At 32.9% G+C, this 14,324-nt stretch overlaps 1 protein-coding gene across 2 annotated transcripts in view; it reads left to right on the top strand.

The window, feature by feature from the left end:
* The window catches only part of LOC124364469 (facilitated trehalose transporter Tret1-like), a 106,777-nt gene that overhangs the window by 81,181 nt on the left and 11,272 nt on the right, over positions 1–14,324 (top strand). The window lies entirely within an intron of this gene.

The raw sequence follows: 14,324 nt of genomic DNA on the forward strand, positions 1-14,324 counted from the left end.
AGTTCAATGATCTCAACCTCCATCACATAATGCTTTTCGTATGATTTTTTTCAAAGTTCTTTATTTTTTGCAAAATAGTCTACTCTTAAACTTTAAATGCGACTTCTTCTTTGAAATCTAATGCATATAAGGAGTTTTTTTGCCTACAAACAAAGTTCATCAAAACAATTTTACCAGCGTGCTTGTTCCTGTCTTAACTGCCATGTTTAATGCTTGCATCCCTGATGGGGTTTTTCCCACGGATTTGAAAGTAAGTTAAAAATATTTTACCTAAAATATACTATGTACTCAGCCATATGTCTATTAAACCAATTTTCTGTAAGGGTTTCGAAAATATTGTTTTCAATAGTCTTATTGATTTTATGTTTAGAAAATATACTGTCCCCTTGTCAGTTTGGTTTTCGATCAGGTTAAATAAAATTCGATGCTACTACGTTTGCTTTGAGAAGAATACTTACTTATCTTGATTCTACGAGACCGCAAAGGCCTAGAAGGAATGATAATAAATAAACAGATAGCAGATTTAGATCAATGGAATTACCTTTGTAACAAAATAATGTTATAAGAGTTTAGCAGTCGTTGGGTTTTGATTTTCAGAGGTTTGTTTGGTTGAGCACATGTTCACTCGTCTAATTCCGAGGAAAGCATTCCGCTAACTTTTGGCGTGGCTTTAGATAGCGCAAGTTAACAAACAAATGAAACCTCTGACAAACAAACAAGATTGTGTTTACTCAAAAATTAGATATCATTATAGTTTTAAAATTCTGAGAACTTCTACAGAACTTCCACCTTCTTAGAATATGTAGTAATCATAAATTTTTAGTTGTTTATGCGCCAAAATAAATAAAAAAACAAGAGTTACAAAATACTACAATGTGTAAATTTAAAATACTTGTAACTTTAAAATAAATGTAACATACCAAATTTAATTGACCAACCTATGACCTATGATCAATATGCTCTATGATTAAGCAAAAATATTGAAGCCTAGTCAGATGTCAAAATGTATTTTTCAATATATGTGACACTACTATATTCTCACTGAATACGAAGTACCGCAGCAGGACGGCGAACGAATGGTATGAAATCATGTGATATTGTGATATGGTCTTGTCGTTCGATCACATAGCCCGGTACAAGACCATGCATACTCTTATGGTTGTCAAGAAGTCCGGAGATAAGGTTGGTCAGGGAATTAATAGCAGAGCGTAGTTTGTTTAATGTTCTGGATTTAACCAAGGTTTTGACTTTAAAAGTGGTTTGTGGCTCAACCGTTGACTTACGACATTAAGCAACTTAAAAGGAGGTATGGAACATATGTTGTTCATTCTAGGGGCTGGGCTTATCTCGTGTTTGAGTCAAACGGGGATTACAATAATTTAGTTAATATAATTACTGCTGGGGATGCAATTACATCACAAGTCGACGAAATTAGGTGAAAGTAATTAAGAAAGAAACTCTCAGTATGAATACGTTTTGTAATTATACGAGTATATGAATGCTACATGTATCACTCTTTGATCGGAACGTTAAGTTCATGATATAATTTGAATGACAAAAATTCTGGTGACCCAAACTGAAGAAAGTCCTCTGTTCCTATGTACTACGGCTTTAGTGGAGTAAAGTCTCACTGCCGTTATATATTAATACTGTACAAAGTAAATTGGGACCAATGGGAATAGTATATTACCACTTTTATACCTTCTGTATGTTTACTTTTCTAAAATCCTTTAGTCCCCTCTCTACTACGGCTGTATTGGAATAAATCTCACTGCTGTTTTTAGATCGCTAAATTTTCTCATTGACAGCAAAACTAAATTTGAGCTACTCCTGATCATTCAGCCGCTATCGGGCACAAATCATTAATTTTAACGTGAAAACCATAATAAATTGGTCAAAAATCCACAGGTCAGTTTTATACATTATATCAAGTTCTAATTTCCAAATAATAATTGAATTTGAGTTTCGGCCAACGGTTCGGGAACTGTCAGGTTTCGGACCACATAACAAAATTGTTACCTAAAAATTGCAAAATGTTTTAATTTAAATGCGTGTTGTTACTTAGCAAATAGAGATAAGGGAACCAGTTACCAGTCCTTTTCTGTAGATCACGTCATTTGCTAATTTAATGAGTAAATTAGATTTGAGCTACTACTAACTGTTCAGCCACTATGGGGTCAAACCATTATCTTTAACGTGAAAATCATTGGAATTCAATTATGCGAGCGGTTTGTCGCTTATCTACAGGAAATAAAAAAAGAAAGAAAAGTCACTTGTCCTTTTTGTAGTTAATTTAATTCCTGAATAACGATTTCGTCAGATTCGAGCTATGTCTGACGGTTCACCTGCTGTCGGGCTTAAAAAAGGCCGGAAAATGTGAAAAATTTCCGAATGTTTGCGAATATTATGAGGTGTTCCACAGTTGTTTTTTTTTTTTTTTTTTTTTTTTTTTTTTTTTTTTTTTTTTTTTTTTTTTTTTTTTGTCATAAGGCAAAAGGCACCTTTGTGCCAAATTTCAAGTTTCTATCACTATAAGTATGTTAGCATTTGTATCTATATGTCGGTGAGTGAGTGAGTATTTAGTACAACAAATATACAGACATAAGTTTAAAATTAGGATAACCGTTATTTATATTGCTAAAATCTGGCCATACAGTAATATCGCCAACAGCAATGGCTCGATTATTAACATCATTATCATCAATATTCTGTTTATTATAAGCAAACCTGTAGTCTTGAAATACCTAATATCAAACAGATAATCTTCTGTTATTTAATTAAACATTTACGCGTAGAGTCAAAGATAAAAATTTCGTTCAATAAAAAAAATTTGACTTTTACAACGTAATGTATTCCCGAAATTGGAATTTAAACAGTTCACTTACTTACAGTATATTTTTAAACTCGTTCTGTGGGAGATAGTTTTAAATATTATTAATGAACTTTTGCTTTGTTGTTCGTTTTATTCACTATGTTGAACATCCTTATAAACAGTAAAACCCTAATTTTAAGTAAAATATAGGTTCTCTCTACCAAATATTTCTAGGCGCGATTTTTTCAGAGGTGAATATGACCTAAGTTTATATATAATACCAGCAAGATTTAAAGAAATGTTCCTAGGTTTCTGGATCACTACAGGTAAATACCATGAAAATATTTTTAATACATTTTTGGGGTATGTTGTCGAGAAAAATCAGAGTTCTTAATTATTCTCAAAGAAAATGAACGTGTTTGATGGCCAAGGAGCGAAGATGACTAAGGAACTAACCTAGTCGGCTGCGGCAACATCAATACCTTTACATACCTTTTTAAAACTAGGGAATTGATTGTTGTTTAAATTAAAGGCTTTTTATAAAATATGAACATATTGATAGCAAAACTGAATGCAATTGTACTACAAAAATGTTAAAACTATTCTTTATGTATCTTTTAGGAAACTGTTCTTTCGCTTACCTTTTTCCTATAGGTTCTGAAAGATCATATGGCTAAACACGTGAATAAATAACTAATTGCTTCCTTGTTAAAGTTTGTTTTAACACGAAAGAATGTGAAGGAACAAAAGAGGATAAAATACGTTTGTAGAACTCGAAACATAGTGTTACTGATTTCATGTATTAATGAAGGATAATGTTCGCAAATTCCTGATTTATCTTATTTCTGCCTTTATAAAAACGCTACATTTTGAATAACTTTGCCATTTATTTTTATGTAAAATTTTTCCAAAATGTGTTTTTCCCACATTTAAAATTTCGAGTACTAATATTTAGAATGTTACAAGTTTTTTTAGATGTACGTAAGGCAAAATAAACTGAGTAATTGATAAAGATAAACACTATTATTTTTAGATAATTACGACATTTTTATGACAAATGTATGTTTTACTTTACGATCAAATTTGTTATTTTATATTTAGTTATATTGCCAATATGTTTAGGAATAAACAGGACCAAATTATGTTTAAATTGCCGATTTAATCATAACTCAAATACAAAATTAAACAATTAATTTTCGCACCTAATGAATACTAGTAACAATCTTTATTGCTCTCAAATAAATTGCAATTTAAGTTCCTGGGGATTGTAAATGAAATATTACAACTATCAGAACATCCACATTGTATAGAGTATCCACCAGTAATGACATTCTGCTGTTCGACTGTTACTATTGTCATTTATTGCCCACAGGTTGGATGACACCAAGAGCCACAGCAGCAGCAGTTACCTCGTTGCTTACTACTAGACGAGAAGGTCCAATTTGTGTTAATTCGTGTCACATGCGCATAAAAAAGATGATCCACTCCCCTCATTTATTGTTTTAAATTATTCTACCTGTTACGATGAAAGTAAATTTGCATTTGAAGGTAATAAGATCCATCCCATTAATTCTTTATCAGTAACCTCAGTCAATAAACTACAGTCTAAATCTCTTTTCTCAGATGAAAAACAATTTAGTACATGAAAATTGTTGTATTTTTTCATATGTTTGTTATAAAAGAGAAATATTTTTGTGAGGATCAGATGGTAAATAAGGGGTTTCGGTATGCCCTATCCTTCCCATGTTAATTTGGCCAATTTTATGTACCTTTTTCTCAGAAACCTTTAAAGCTATCATCATCAAACTTTAGGACACTTCTATTTAGACATTTGTTAACATTTAGAGCGGAACAAAGTTAAATAAAAGAAGTTTTTATTTAATTTGTTGTAAATAAAAAATTTATTAATTTTTTTAAAATAATTTATTATTATAATTTTTTTAATAAACATTTAAAATAGATTTTTATAATGTCTTCCGCTCTAAATGTGTGTACTGGTCTTAAGTACATGTGTATTTTTTTATGTTAATCTGATCAGTGGATCTTGAGAAAAAGGTACATAAGTGATAAAAAAGTTAATTTTCGGGAAATCACAGCTAAAGGCAACACACATCAAATAAGTGAATTCACTGACCTTTATTATAATATTAATGACATCCAGCTGCATAACTAGGGTTATCAGGATCCTCCAACTCTTCCCACTGATCTTCCAGCTTCCTCTTGGCACTTGAGCGAGCTTGCCTTGTACCGTAAATTAGTTAATTAAATTTTATACAATGTAAATTTCGCAACCTAATCAGCCAGTATAATATAATATTATTTTACATCCAATGTTCCGGAACTAAATTTATTGGGCGGAGTAACTACCTAATTGGCACGCGTATGAATTTTTCTTCTAACCCTTTGTAGCAGCCCAACTACTTAACCGATCAGACCTCGCGCGCTTTGTCCCGTAAGTAAAATTCATCTTTTCGTATTATTAAATTAGCCCTTTGATGCCAAACGTATAAAAATGAATGTAACGTAAAGTAAAGATGTGAATAGTAAAGTAACTTACCCTTGAAGATCTTTTAATTTGCTTGATTGAGATAGATAAAGGTTGTGGCGTCGTCCTTATGGCGACGAGCACGTTGTTATAAATTGTAATTTGTATCATTAAATGGCTAATACCGTCGCGAATTTGTTTTAGGCGAGTTTACGTAGCTGATGTATCTCACGTGTTGTTTGAATAGATGGCTACCACTTCCCAACATCTACTCCTCTTCTAGAAGTAAACCGTTCTTTAGACTACAGCTTCAATGTCCTCGTGCCAAGACGCCGATACCCGGGTTGTGAGTCTACCTATTGTGAAGGGAAGTGAAATATTATTGTTTTGTAAAAGTAAAACGTCGTACGCATAATTCAATAGAACATTGGATATTTTTAGGCCCACCTAGAAGATATACTTTTAGTTAATTACATTCTAATTGGCAGCAACGTGGCAATACATATTTTTCATTTACCATCTAAAAAAGTGATGCTTGTAAGTTTAGTAAATTGAACTTATAAGTAAACTTTGCATTTCTAGTATTTATTACTACGACCTCAGAAGTCACCACCCCCATGTGTTTATCGTCAAACGGTACACATATTTATTGCGCTAATTCTGCTATTGATGTGCCTACTCTGCCATCAACTGGGTGAAACTGAATGAAAACGCCACAATGCCTGCCATTAAAATAGAATATTTGTCTAAAGATGAGTTTGGTATTTGAACTGATATCTAGAGGTATTAAATTAAATAGTGACAGTACAGTAAATGAACTCAGAAAGTCCTTAAGACAGTGTTTGAGAAACAATATTTTTACCTACTGCTAGTAGCCTATTAAAAATAGACCACAATCAGGAAGTAAAACTTCTCAGTGAAAAAGTGATATTATTAGAACATGGGTGCAGTGAATTGAACAGTGCTAGTTCACCTTTAGAAATCACCAAATTCCAAGAAAAGTGTAAACATTTAATAAACCGTTTTATTTTTAGACAACCAGCTAGAACTAAGTTCTGTACATAGTGAAACTTTATCAGCTTTAAAAGTGTAGGCTAGTAAAATGTTGAACAACAGTTAGCTAAAAACTTGCTACCTACAGTGAACCTAGAACAGCTTAAAGTGTTAGAAGCCAATTTAAATGAATCATTAGAACAAGATGAGGCTATGGAACAGGCATTGAAAGAACAAATAGGCCCTATTTCTGTACAACCACCAACAATATCCACAGCCTAATGCCAGTACCCCCACTTTGCCTATAATGCCTATTTATAATGCAAACAATGATTGTATTAGTCAACCTATGTCTGTTTTAAATATGTTTAATAAGTTAAACAACCCTGTAGAATGTTATTTACAAAATTTTACAGTAACAAATGGCTTAGTAGTACCTGAAGCTAATAAACTTTTTGAAAACTTTGTTAAAACTAAAATGTGAAACTAGCCTATCAGAAAATGAAATTTTAGCATTGTTACCATGTTATGCAAAAGGTCCACTTTTAGCCAAAATAATACAGTGTAAGTCTATCATGCCCAATGTCAACTATCTACACAGGGAATTAATTAGTGCTTTTATCCCTGTAGGCCTAAATTGAAAGACTTAGACTAGATTTAGTTTATAGGCCACAAAGGTTTGATGAGCCACTGTATGAATACATCTATGACATCAAAGAGCTCAGTCAAGTTTTATTGTGTAACACATAAGTGAACAGGACTTGGTAACTTGTATAAAAAGAGGTATTAAGCCTACAGATAGAAATAAGTTGAATTTTGAAAACACATCCCATTTGTTTTACAGATTTGGAAAAATTGTGTATAGCTAGTAACAATATAACCTTTAATGATAACTTAAGGGACAATTTAAGTAAGACATATGTTAACAACATGTATCCACCACATGTTGAACCTAGGAATAGTAGGCCTACTATTAAAAACCCAAAGTTATGTTTCAATAGTAATAGGCCTAGCCCACTTAGCAAAAAAACTGTTTTAGGAATCCAAAAAACTAGTTTGGTAGGGGAGTGGTATTACACACAACACCTAAAAAATATCCCTCCCCGGTTTCATAAGTTTAAGAATAATAATTTTATAAATAATAATACAGCAAGAAAAGAAAAAACACTATTTTGTGAGAGTCTATGGTAAGGTAATTAAAAAATTGGAGTAAATTAAACTATAGAAAACCTAATTTAAGACTAAATTGTTAGACATGTAACAATAAGCCTTTAATTGAAGCTATAGTGGGTAAGAAATGTAAAAACAAACTGCTTATTAGATACTGGTGCTACAAGAGATATAATTAGTAAAGAATTTTAATGATAGCCTATTGGTTGAATAAAAATGTTTCTAAATTAATGAAGTCAGAGGATAGAATGTTTGCTGCAAATAACACTGAAATAAAATGTTTTTTGGTTACTGTTATGCTAAGATAAAAATTTCTAAATTTTGTTGGAAAGTAAAAAATTTATTGTATTGGATAATTTAAAATGGGACATTGTAATTGGGAAACCCATTTATATCTAATAGCAAATTAATTTTTTAGATCTTGATGGGGAATTCATGTTATTTTAAATTCAATTGTAATGAGAAAAATAACTATTGTCAGACAACAGCCTTTTGAACATGAAGTAAACAGCATTGATGTAAAAATAGGGTGCACTAGAGCTGAGGCTGAGATACAAAACCTTATAGGGGATTTTCCAAATGTTTTTTACTCCAAAATTAGGAGAGGCTCTAGATTTGGAAGTGAAATTAGTTTCTCAATGACCCCACACCTGTAAATATTAGGCCTTATTTTATGAGCCTCCTACTGTAAATAAGATGAAAACAATAATACAGGATTGGTTGGACCAAGGAATAATTGAACCCCAGTACTTCAGCCTACTCCAGTCCAGCCTTTTTAACCAAAAAGGACAGACTTGTAGTCAATTATACCGAATTAAATAAAAAGTTACAGAAAAATTGATTTCCCATTGGTGATTTAAATAATTATTATCAACATCTTAGTGGAGCCAAATATTTTTCAATAATAGATTTAAGAAAAAGTTTTTTTGCAATGTCCCATTATCACCTGATAGTCAAGATCTTACCTCATTTAGCACTATATTTGGTAAATATAAAATTTTAAACGAGTACCCTTTGGTTTACATGTTGGTAGTGCTGTATTGTCCGCCTATCTGGATAAAAGTCCTAGACAATTATAAAATTTAAATATGTGATAAATTTTTGTGATGATATCTTAGTTTACAGTAAAGACCTTGATTCGCATTTAGTACATGTCAGAGAGATTGTAAATAGACTAAGCAAACATGGCTTAATTAACGGCAAAACCTAGAGAAAGCAAAGTTTTGTTTTGAGGAAATCTCCTTTTGATGGGGAACTTAATAAAAAATAATACAGTAACTATAGATCCCGAGCGAACAAGGAGTATAAGAGAATTTATGCCGCCTAAGAACGCCAAACAAATTTCACAGTTTTTAGGTATGACCAATTTCTTTTCAAAATTTATAAATAATTATGCCGAATTATGTAATCCTTTAAAATCGTTTAAGAAGGAAAAAACGCTAATTTGTTTGGACAAGTGAATGTCAAGATTCGTTTGTAAAGTTAAAAGAAGCTATAATGAATCCTCCTGTACTCCAGTTAGCCGATTTTTCAAAGCAATTTATAGTAATGACAGATGCTAGTGGAAATAGCCGCAGGTGGTTGTTTTGTTACAGGAAAATGACCAAAATGAATTAATGCCAATAGCCTATTACTCTAGGAAATTTACTGATGCCGAATTAAAAATATACTGTTTATGAAAAAGAAGCTTTGAGTGCACTAATTTGCATAGAAAAATGGCACGAATTTTTAGAAGTAAGAACCTTTAAATTAATAACTGATAACCAAGCTTTATCCTATGTCCTCAATCACAAAAGGAAGGTAGGAACCTTGCCCGGTGATCCGAGAGGATTTTGAATTTGCCATTTGAGGTGAATTTAAAAGTTCCACCGATAATGCGCTGGCAGACGCCCTTTCACGTATGTTTGAGGGCGAGTCGACGGGAACAGCTGATCCGAGCCCCAGTGACTGCCGGAACGTTCCAGACCAGGATAAAAATAGATTATCGATTTCCTTCTGCCATTCAAACTCCTCCCGAAGGCAAACATGTAAACGAACATCTAATGCAAAGCCTAAAATGCAGATAAATAATAAGTGCAATAAAAAGGATAATTTGTGGTTTGTTAATTAATGATTTGCCATTAGCGTTTAAAGATTTAGAAAAATATCAACTTCAAGATAAAGAAACACAGCAAATCATTCAATCTGTAAAAAGCAATAGTAACAATTTATGTTATTTTATAAAAAACAATTTACTGATGTACAAAAGGAATGTAAAAAGTAAGAGTAAGATATTTTTGCCTGTACAGTTAATTGATTTAGTATAATGAATTCTTCCACAGTTCTTTAATAGGAGGTCATTTAGGCATTGCTAGAAACGCAAAGAAAAATTAATCAGTATTTTTTATAGACCTGATTTAGACGAAATTATAAAGGCAAAAGTGAAAACATGTAATGTTTGTAAAATGAGTAAAGTGTGCCAAAGAAAAATATGAAGGCGAATTAGTATCTGTGCCATTTAAGAACAATATGGATTGTTTATTCATAGATCTTTTAGGTCCCTTAGTGAGAACTAGAAACAGCAATGTATATTTACTTGTAGTTGTAGATGCTGCCAGTAAATTTCTATGGCTAATCCCTTTGAGGGAATGTAAGAGTGCTGAAATAATGTAATAAATTAGACCGCCATAATTTTTTAACAACTTTTCTGTACCTAAAATAATAGTGTCCAGAACAATGCCGCATATTTTACATCATCACTGTATTTTAAGAAGTTCTTATTTAAGAATTTTATGAACACCGTAGACTAGCGCCTACAGGGCTAATAGAAATCAATCAGAAAGGCATATTAGAAACATATCTACATTATTACGTAGTTTCTATCATAACTGTCCATAGTAATTGTGGATAATGACCTAGGCTATATACAATTAAGTTTAAACACCGCCCATAATGAAAGCACTGGTTTTGCTGCCTTTGATTTAATGTTTAATCATTCCTGTAATAATGTTTTATCTAATTTATGGAAGCTAAATGATCTAATTGGTGAGAATTTGTCCAAGGAAACTGTTGTAAACAATTTAAAGAGAGCTGTGGTCAATGTAAAAAGGAGTATAGCACATAACAGTAATAGACAAAAGTACTCAGAGCAAAATGTAAAACATCCCTTTAAGTTGCATTCCTTAGTATGGATAAGAACCCACTATTTAAGCAATAAGGTAGAAAAGTTTTGTGCAAAATTAGCACCAAAATATGTAGGATTTTATAGAATTCTATATTTTTTTAAGCCCTGTAACTTGTATTGTACAACACACTGAAAATGTTTTGAATGTAAAAAAGGTTCATATTGTAGATTTAAAATTAAATTAAGACCTGTTCTGTATAAAAGAAAAACTTTGTAGCATCCCTAGCTTAAGGAACCACTTGCTGCCAAATTTAAAAGATAAGATAAAATCCAGGAAGTTAAATTGTTTAGTGAATTCTTAACGAATGTTTCAGTGGAAATAAAAATATAGAAAAAGAGTTTGTAGGTAGACTTTGTATAAAGAAATGAGACAGAGTTTGATCCTGTTTGTAATATAGGAAACAAATATGAAAAGTTGTGTCTGTCTTTTGTATGTATGTCAAAATATTGAAGTTTGAATTTTGTGGATATATTTGAAGTGTTTAAAATTCATGTAGATGTAAGATGTATAGATGTTTTTATGTAAATATGTATATTAAGAGTGATGAGTAAGTAATAAGAAATGTGAGACTTAGCTTCTCGTGAGGGGACGTTCATTCCAAAGTATTCGATCCATATGATAACTTGTCCGCAAGTCTCAGGGTATTTAATGGCAAAAACACTATACACAAAACACTGTGTATGAATGCAAAAAAGAAGTATGAATGTGGCGCCTATATAACAAAACACTACACATACACTTGTTTACGATTTAATCGCCTTAAATTGCCCTTATTTTTGCAACGACCCTATAAATTCTAAAACGCTGCAACGTGCACTGCATGAAAATAGTTTTGCCTAAATTGATTTTTTCTATTTTTGGTCCCTAAGCGAGCAGTCATAGAACTGCTTTGGCATGCGATCTTAGCGGATTTCATAGGAAACTTTTTGAAACCCCGCGCTATCGTATTGTTTATGGTTGAATTTGAATTTATGTGATGAATAAAAGGTTGAATTAAGTTTGTTATTTAGAATATGTTTAAAGTAAAGCGACTAATTAGGTTGCGAAATCAAAACAGGGGGAAATTCTGTACCGTAAATTAGTTAATTAAATTTTATACAATGTAAATTTCGCAACCTAATCAGCCAGTATAATATAATATTATTTTACATCCAATGTTCCGGAACTAAATTATTGGGCGAGTAAACTACCTAATTGGCACGCGTATGAATTTATTCTTCTAACCCTTTGTAGCAGCCCAACTACTTAACCGATCAGACCTCGCGCGCTTTGTCCGTAAGTAAAATTCATCTTTTCGTATTATTAAATTAGCCTTTGATGCCAAACGTATAAAATGAATGTAACGTAAAGTAAAGAATGTGAATAGTAAAGTAACTTACCCTTGAAGATCTTTTATTTGCTTGATTGAGATAGATAAAGGTTGTGGCGTCGTCCTTATGGCGACGAGCACGTTGTTATAAATTGTAATTTGTATCATTAAATGGCTAATAACGTCGCGAATTTGTTTTTAGGCGAGTTACGTAGCTGATGTATCTCACGTGTTGTTTGAATAGATGGCTACCACTTCCAACATCTACTCCTCTTCTAGAAGTAACCGTTCTTAGACTACAGCTTCAAATGTCTCGTGCCAAGACGCCGATACCCGGTTGTGAGTCTACCTATTGTGAAGGGAAGTTGAAATATTATTGTTTTGTAAAGTAAAACGTTCGTACGCATAATTCAATAGAACGTTGGATATTTTAGGCCCACCTAGAAGATATACTTTTAGTTATTACATTCTAATTGGCAGCAACGTGGCAATACATATTTTTCATTTACCATCTAAAAAAGTGATGCTTGTAAGTTTAGTAAATTAAATTGAACTTATAAGTAAAACTTGCATTTCTAGTATTTATTACTACGACCTCAGAAGTCACCACCCCCCATGTGTTATCGTCAAACGGTACAGCCTTGATTTTTTTTCGACTTCGGTAGCCATGCGTTGAGCTTTTTGTAAGCGAGCTATGTCCAGCTTTTTCATTACTTCACAAAAATTATGCCCAAAAGTCATTCCAAGATGTTGTAAAACCATACATTTTGCCATATTTCCTTTATTGAAGGAACTTATGGCATCATACACTCCTAAGTGCAAGGTGTGTATGCCAACAAAGACAGTTTTTGGCAGGCGAGACCAGATTACTTGGTTTACGGAATCATTTGGGTGTTGTGACTTACCGTGGAGACATTTACGAAGCAAATCAGGTGCACTTAGGTCTGTAAAAATAGGCTTTATCTTGTTTATGATGACAGCAGGAAGGTGAAAATGTTTGGAATGGTCATAAGTTTCATTACAAGCCATAGCCTTTTGGTACTTGCACCAACCTTCACTCCCTATTAGGTAAAGTCCGTGTTGAGGATTTGTATTACTGGATAGCAAATGGTAATACTCAGCCCAAACAGCTTTTCGCATGTCTTCTAAATTGCTTGCATGTCTTCTAAATTGCTTGCATTTCTTCGAATTGCTAGACCATAATATTTTTGTATGGCTAATATGGCAGCTTCAGTCAGTCTGTTCCGACCGCCTATTGTTTTTCCATCGGTTTGTTTGTTTTTTTCCTCTTTTAATTTTAAATTCTTTAGGCGAGTCCCCATGCGCTTCTGCACATGCCCAATGCATTCTAGTTTTTTCACCAGGCACTCTTCACCATAGGGCTTGCTTTCCACAACACTAAAACACCCTTTCGAATCCCCATCACCTAAGTATTCAACGTAGCGAACATTGTAAGTGGGTAGGGACCGATGGAAAATCGCACGAGCTCCGACAACTTCCATGCCTCCACTTACTCCCAGATAGTTTGCACTGCACTTATCACTATGTTGTCCAATTAATTTGTCTTTACAACGACAATACTTAGATAAAATCTCTGCATCAATTACCTTACCGGTATCCACAGATGTTGCAGTTATTATACCATTTTGTGATGTATGGCCTCGCTTTTGCCATGTCCCGTCTATGGCTACTGTCAAATCCCTCCTACCTTCATTTATAATCACTGATTCTTCTACTGCTTCCTTCATAATCTTAAAACAAACATCGTCAGTCACAGACCCTAACAGTTGTGTGTAATTCATAAACCGTGATGGAGGAGAGGGCAGATTTTGTACGCCACATAGTGTAGCGGCAGCCGTCTGGCCTCTGCCAATCGTACGCATGCCACACACCAATCTTACATTTATGTCATATAATTTTGTATCATCATTAGGTCTATTTTGCAAGACTAAGGAGTTTTCATAAGAGGCCAGTGTCTTTTCATTGCAACCTTCACATGAAATGTTCCCCGAGAAAAAAAGGCCTACACGATACTTGATTTTAAAATCGATCGGTTGATGACACTGTTTGCATACTGCTATTTGAGAAGTTACAATTATAAGTTTTTTAAAATCAACAATATCATTTTGGAAATTAGGCTCCTTATCAGTTATGTTTTTATAATTTTGACTGATATTACCTAGTTTCACTTTTGAAGCACTAACAACATCATCTGTGCCCTCATTATTCGGCGTAGGACTAGGCTCAGTTTCACTCTCAACTAACCTATCTTCCACAGTTTCTTCCAAAACAACACCACTACTACCACTGCTTTCACACTCTACAACTACTTTCTTTTTGTAAAACTCACTTTTTCTCTTCTTAAAAATTCTATTACTTCTAGGCATTTTA

The sequence above is a fragment of the Homalodisca vitripennis genome, chromosome 6 (assembly GCF_021130785.1).
Source record: "Homalodisca vitripennis isolate AUS2020 chromosome 6, UT_GWSS_2.1, whole genome shotgun sequence".
NCBI lineage: Eukaryota > Metazoa > Arthropoda > Insecta > Hemiptera > Cicadellidae > Homalodisca > Homalodisca vitripennis.